This window comes from Colias croceus, chromosome 18 (assembly GCF_905220415.1).
Source record: "Colias croceus chromosome 18, ilColCroc2.1".
NCBI lineage: Eukaryota > Metazoa > Arthropoda > Insecta > Lepidoptera > Pieridae > Colias > Colias croceus.
In genome coordinates, this window is record NC_059554.1 from 5,743,189 (window position 1) to 5,751,150 (window position 7,962).

Here is a 7,962-nt window from a genome sequence, read left to right on the forward strand (position 1 = left end):
TTCCATGTTGTGGGAGTGAAAAGTAAATCATTGTTAGCGCACATTATTATCTCTCATACAAACTACATAAATCTCTACCTCTTGAGGAGAGTGAAAATGTGCTCGATAAGTTCGGTGTAAACGAAGTTTCCAGTATATCAAGACAATTCATTTCGGTAATAACGCGCGCAGGACCGTTCGGGACCACTCACAAAGTTGGACGGCACAGCTGTACGCTCTAAAAGTACCATTAAAATTCTGCTTTCCTACTAAATGAACGGTATTATTATTTTTATATCTTTGCAGCCTATACAACCTTTTTTCATTAGGCGTTTTATTTGTTCCCAACGTTTACATTAACTTTTATACCTACCTCATTCCATGAGAACTTATAAGGATATTATCTTTTATGTTGCAATCATTAGCGCAACATTTTATATTTCATTAACGTGAGTATAATTAATACGTTCGCTTCCTTGAGTACCCATTCAAACATCGACGTAAAACGTTTTTATAGAATTCTTAAGACGCTTTTCGAATGAATGATGTGACCTAATAAAGAATTCCAGTATTTTTCAATATTCATCATACTCAAATTCTAAGGAAAGAAAATATGGAGGCGAGGCCCGCATCAAATCATATTCTGAATGGTATAAAAAGCGTAAGGACGAAGCGCTTTCCAGATAACAGCCCTTCAAAAGGGGAATGTTAAAAACAAATTCAAAGAGAAAAAGCAAGTAAATTACAAGAGTGAGACGCGGGTCCTTTGTCTATCGAGTGGTGCTGTCAGATAAAGTTACTACTGAGGCGTCATATTATTGCGATTGTGATGAGAAAAGCTTGGAGAAAAACTTTCGTATAAGGTAAACGCAGCTATCAACGACCCATCGAAAATCTGAAGGTATTACCGACCTATAAAAGTAATTCGAAATTTAAACGTTTCCAGAACTATTCTAGCTATAGGTAGGCAAAGTTATACACGAATGTATTAATTGAGCATCGTATACTTTAACGTTAGAGTGAGTAACTGAGCAAAAAAGAGTTAAAATGCGTAAGTTGCTGCGGGGTAGCGTGGAAGCAGGACGTGTCGTACTGTTCCGTTGTTCCTTCGGGTAAGTACTGTGAGTATCTTTTTAAGACATTTACAAACAAATGACATCTATACTTTAATTTATATTACTAAATGTCAATGCATTTAAGTGTCAACTTTTCATTTCTTACAACATTTTATTAATAAAAAGTAATTTGAAACGATAAAACTTAAAATTAAAATGGGACGGTGTTAGCTTCACCAGTTTAAGTCGTGGCAGGTATCAACGACCCGTAAGTCGGCAATGGCAGCAACGTAACTTTTTGTTTTATTTTCTTTTATGTTATTATATCACACTAACACAAGTGGTCTTATGGACCAGTTTAAATCTAAGCTATGAGTCTTCATAAAAATCTATTAGCGACTAAACTTTTTTGTCTAGTGTTGTGTCTTTTAGCGTTGTCAATTTATACAAAGTTATGATATTTTCGAGGATCCCTATCGAATAGTTACAGTAGTAAATCATTGTTTTTTTTTTGTTTAAACAATATGCATTTGTTCATATTTTGTATGACATTAATCAATTATAATCTATTTTATAGTCTGATGGTCAAATGAATTAAAATAACCATTTTTTTATGGGTCGGTAATACAATTTAGGTTTATACTTACATACTTTAATACCGACCCATGTGGGTCGGCAATAGCAACTATAGGAAGCTATTACCGATCGAATATAGATTGTTTAGTTTCTCATCTACAAATTCAAATTCAAATTGCTTTATTTGCAGAATGTAGAATAAAGATGTTTGTATATACAGATAATATTGATCCTTAAACATTCCGCTCGTAATTGAGCGTGCAAATATATTTTTATTACTTTTATGACATAATAGGTGCCTATTAAAAATTATATTTTTTTTAGGTTCAATTAACATAAAACATATAATTAGGTATATTTTTTCCAGAAATATGGAGCCACGAAAGCGGCGAAAAGTATTCAGTAAAACACAACTCGCCGAAGCAATCAATCAAATAGCATAACGAAATATCCTAGAGTTTGAAATCCTTAATTTAATATATGTACATATATTAATAGTATTATGTTGATTAATTTAAAAGTTTGTAATTATTTAGTTCATTACTAAAAAGTACTCATTTGTTTTATTAAAAATAACTACAATAAAAAAATACGAATATATTTGCATTTTTATTTCATTTTATTAAGATCGGTAATCATCATCATCACTAGCTTCTATACATTCCATTGCTGGAAAAAGGCTTCCTCTCACATACGATCGGGAATAGCTGCATAAAAATCGTTAATAGCTTCACAGCCGTTTTTATGGGTCGGTAATAGCAACAATCGACTAAGTCACATTGTAAATTATTTTTTACAAGATAATCCTTTATTAGAATGTATTTGCTTCAATAAATACATTTTTTATACATAACACTAGCATATAAAATGAAATTATAAATCTTTAGAAGAACCAGTATACTTAAAAAAGATGGTTGATTTTGAAATTGCCTTAGAGGGGTCGTTAATACCTGCGTTTACCCTATCTAAGTAGTTTATCAGTTGCGATTTGAATCTCAACCGCTCGGGGGAATGAATGGCTGCGCACAATCGAAAAACTCGCAATCAGATACACGAATGATGAGAAATAACCTAAAGCTTTATGTAGGTATAGATATACTTCTATACCTCTATATCTACTAAAGTTGTAAGTTGTAAAAAATATACACTATCTATTTTTCAATATGATTACCTACCTGAAAAACTTTGTTTTTTAAATATGAATATCCATAAATTGACTAGGTATCAAACTCTTTAAATCAAGAAACAAACAGCTCTACCTTTTAATTTTCAATTGCAAATAATCCGAACAGATCCCACATAATTTATTTTTCACAAATACATTCATCGCCTATAATAAAGATATACGGTATATATGCATACTTCTATATATAATTACTTGTAATTTGGCATAACAGCATATATTATAACCTGATATTCCCAGCATTAATATTAATATATCCAAATTCAATACACGTTGTGATTGAGTTCAGTAAGCCTTACCTTATCCAATCAGTTCAACGATGCGTATAAACGAACAAGACTTGGTCTTTACCAGCTCCCAATTTCTCTCCATGACATACTGAATTAGATACAATTTCCTACTAACCTTCACGTACAAAATAAATTGATATCTACTTATTAGCTTTGTTGGTTTTTTCAATTATATTATGAAAGGAAAATTATATCTGATTGTACCTACATACATCTCATGAACTAACTGAATTCATTAATACAGAACATAAAGAATTACTTAGAAATTATTCTAAGCTTATTATATTTAATCTTGCCTACCAGATATTAAACAAATAACTTTGAATATTTAACTCAATTTAGTTAAGTTCACATTTGCTGCTTCACCAAATATAGATAGAACATTCGCGCAAAATCATGCACAAATTATATCGAATGAGCATCGATTCAAAGCAAATGTTATTAAAACCATCTGTTTCTGATTCATTAAGGTTTATGTACGGACATTAAGAATGCAGAAGCCAACGGGAGCGCGCCAAATGTTCACACTCCCGACGCCATTGTATCGCACATTTTATTTTATTCCTCACATTCTTCACCCGACCGCTGCAAGCACTTTTAATGACGGTCCGCATCGTGTTTAACTAACTGGTAAATTTATACTTGAAAATACTGAAAATTCCGGACGGTTCAAAAACTGGGGTATGTTTAATTTCGACGTAACTACGACGCGTGTTACGCATTTGTTACCACATGCTATTATATGCTATGCTTTCTCTGTCATAGTTACCCGCTGAATTGGCATAATCGCCGTTGTTTGTGTTTCATTAACATTTTAATAAGAGTTTAGTGGACACACTAAATGTTTTATATTTAACTAGGTTTACTTGGAGCTTTGCTCACGTCCACTCGTTCTTGTAACTATACATTTTTCAGATAAAATTTAATGCAATGTATGTACTAGGTTGAAACCTAAAATTAGTTAGGAATATTTTATCAATTTGCCATAAAGTGATATGTGTGCAAGCCATCGTAACTTTTTTCGTTAATCTTCTTTGAGCAGGATGCTAAGCTTTACTTAATAGCTATGCTTCTGTCGGTTACACGGTTATTTTTAGCAACAATTTTTTTTTTTATTATGTTTAAGCAATTTTTCATTTTAATGAAGTTTCCGAGGAGATGTGTGGAGATTTAATAATGAATCCTGCAACTTTACGTTAAATATTATTATTTGCGAAACTACCAAAAACTCTTTCTATACCAATTAAGTTCTGTACGGTAAGAAAAACAATGGTACACAAAATTGGCATATTCTTAAAGAAATCGTATGTAGATTGTAGGTTCAGCTGGTACAAGGTACATTCCTACCTTTAATACATTCGTTCGATAAGCCCGCAAGATAGAATCCACTTAAAGCAGGCTTGGCGTGAATCTGCTTCACGAATGCAATAATACGAATAGGTACAAGATACTCGTATGTTATATTTAGAATCCTTTTCCAGAATGTTCCATGTTTCAAGTATATTCGAGCATTACATTTTAAGTTATTTCGCAAATAATAGATAGGATCAGATATGCTCGGTTTAGTTCCCTTTATATTTAGTTTTATTTTAGAAGGTAGCCAATGTGTTTATATTTATGGTACATAGGTAGTTAGGTGGTAGTTAGTTACTATTTATTTATGTCTCTTATCTTACTGCCTGTTATGCATATGCTGTCCTACAATTAAATGAGGATAAAGATAAACTCAACGAAGTCAAGACATTCGCAATATTAACTAAACGACTAGGTACTAAAATAATAATGATGGTGAACTTGAAAATCGTGAAAGGTTAGCAATCTCCGCTGAATTCAGTTGGATTGGGAAACAATAAATATGATCGTTGGAGGCTTCGCCGACTGCCTCGTTATTTGAAAGCCACTGGAAAATATACACTGAAATACGAAAAAGAATAAACACCATTACTGAATTAAACTTGTTCAAAGTTTTGAACTTTATTAAAAGCGCGACGTTGTAGACTGCACCGAATTACAGATATACATACACAACTAGTTGGAAAACCAGGGTTTATGCGGTTTTTTCGCTAAACTTTTTTATCAAACTGCAGATGTTTTTGAATGATTATGTATTCATGCCCGCACAAGTTCGAAACTCATGAATGTTTCAACCAATATTAATATTTTAAAAACTAGTTTTGAATATATAACAAGATTTATTTAAAATCAAAGCACATAAATGTGAAAAACCACATGAAAATACTATAAAAATGGTTTTAAAATCCCAATATTTGATAGGTACTCAAAATTAAATCAAAGAGCACAAACATGAAAAATCTGAATTACAAATTACATATGCCAAAACATTTATTACAATAGGTATATTTAAAGATATTAAAAATATATCTCATATACTTATTACTTACGTATAAGTAACCCTACAATAAAGAATATGCGGCACAACACAAAACATATCATACCTACATAACATTCTTGACTTGCATATCCAACAAATCTTACAGTTACTATAACATAACATGGAATGAAGTTGTATTCACAAGGGAATTCTCAACAACTCACGTAACCGTGTCACGCCTCGATAGCTGTTCATGGCTCTGCAAAATGCACTGCCATTGTCTTCTGGGCACCAACAATATAAACATTATATCGGTACGCATTTGCACTGAATACGAAAATTCTTTACGTTACACATTTTAAAATACTCCGCCATATCATATTAGAAACGAGTGTTGGTCATTTGAAATTCAATTTTTACAATTTTATATTATTTTGTGTATACTTATAACATTGTACTCACTACAAACAAATTGTTTAATACTATTAAACTAGGTAGCTACGTCAAAAAAGTATAGATAATATAATAATCTACCTACATGTTTAAAAACACATACGTACAAAACGTTTGAATATTTCAAAATCCAAGTGCACATCCAGCTAAAAATTAATTGTTAAAACACTTTTATTTCTGAAAAATTCTCTATAAATTTTTATAACCTTTTCCCTAGCAGGTGGCATAGCCGTTCATCTTAATGCAAAAAATCCCTTGAAAATGTCGTAGACTTTACCTCAGATGACTAAATAATGAGAATATAATGGACCGTTATATTATATTCATCAACGGAGGCGAGATACTTTGCAGATAAAAGGAGGAACTCGACCTTCATCGAGAAAGGGAAGCCTGTACAAAATAGTAATTAGTGACCAGATAATTAGGTATACAGCATGTGCACTAACTATCTATTTTATCATACGATTTGTTGAAACTTCGAATAAGTCTATATATTCAAAGGTGACTGATATAGTGATCTACATATATAGTTCTGTGGATCTATCAACGCCCAAACCACTGGACGTATCGGGCTGAAATTTGGCATGCAGGTAGATGTCATAACGCAGGCGTCCCCTAAGAAAGGATTTTAGAAAAATCATCCCCTAAAGGGGTAAAAGATCACACAGAGCAAGTAATAAACAATACGTTGTCGTATTATAAGTCTGAATCAATCACATAACTAACCCAAAAAGATATTTCGACATTCTAGCTATGAATTTCATGATATTAGACCACAAAGCATTAGGTAATTAAGAACAGTCATAACGCTTTGGAGCGCTAGCTGATGACGCAACCATAATACGATCGAAGATTTAAATCGTTAGATTGGTAGGCCCCTCGGCAATTTCAGCACACGTAATTATGACCTTATTCAAATTTGTGTGTGTGAAGTCTGGTGCTTGTAACAATCTTCTTCATGTATACTGATACAAACTAAAGCAAAAATTGTTTGTGCAGATGCATCTACTTAGACCGAAAGCAGTAGGTAATTGCTACGAAAAATTTAAACCATTTCTGATTTCTATCAAATTTATAAATTGACAATTTCGAATAATTTTATACTGATTTTCTCTATATAGTAAGAATCCATATTAGATATTTAAGTATAATAGGTACTCTAAATCAAAATACCGATTTAATTTTCAGTTTCAATTAAAATACAGGGGATATAAAAAGTTTTTAGTCGCAGCTTTCTCTAATGCACGTAGGTATTGTCTAGTGAAACCGATGCAGCTACACAACGTATTAGTAGTACAGTGTTATTTTATCTCTGGTATTAGTACGTATAGGGGTTTAATGTGACTATTGTACGATTGGTCTAGTTTGGTCGTAGAAACCATCCAATTTGAGACGCTCTCGTAACTACGAGTCTTATAATAATATATCTTGCGGGATTCGGAAAGATAAATTTGACTATTCAGCTTATGACCTACTTTTACAACTCCAGTAGTTAAAGCTTTATGCCCTCGTGAAATATATCTAAATTAATAATTCATAAATGGTATTTGGCATTTGCACAGGTAACGTGGGAAATACTCGCTGTTTAGTGAACTGAATATATTGTATGTAAATACAAGATTTGAGAAATGACACGAAATATTTAAAATTTTATGGCATCAAATTAAAAAATTTGACGATAATTTAAAATTTTTATCAAATTGAAAAACTTGCAACTGTCTAACTTAGTTCTTAAAAAACAATTTTTTTAAACAACTCTACATTTTACTGGTTCTAATATATTCTTATTGAATTAGACCAATTCTAATTTTATGCTTATAGCAATTTAGAGTAAGAAATCGCCTTTAAGCAAATCCGACATAGCACATGTATCAATAAGGCTTAGACATATGTGTGCGATGCATTCACATGACGTTCCGGGCAAGGCAGGTGCGACTCACTGATAACGTAGTCAATTCTTGTAGGATTAATACGAATTTGGAACACACTTGGCTATTCTGAACAAGACACCTGACTTTACCAGCTGATTCCTTGTCAATGCTTGTACTTGGACGACAGTTTCACAGAATATTGCATATAATATTTGTTATAGAT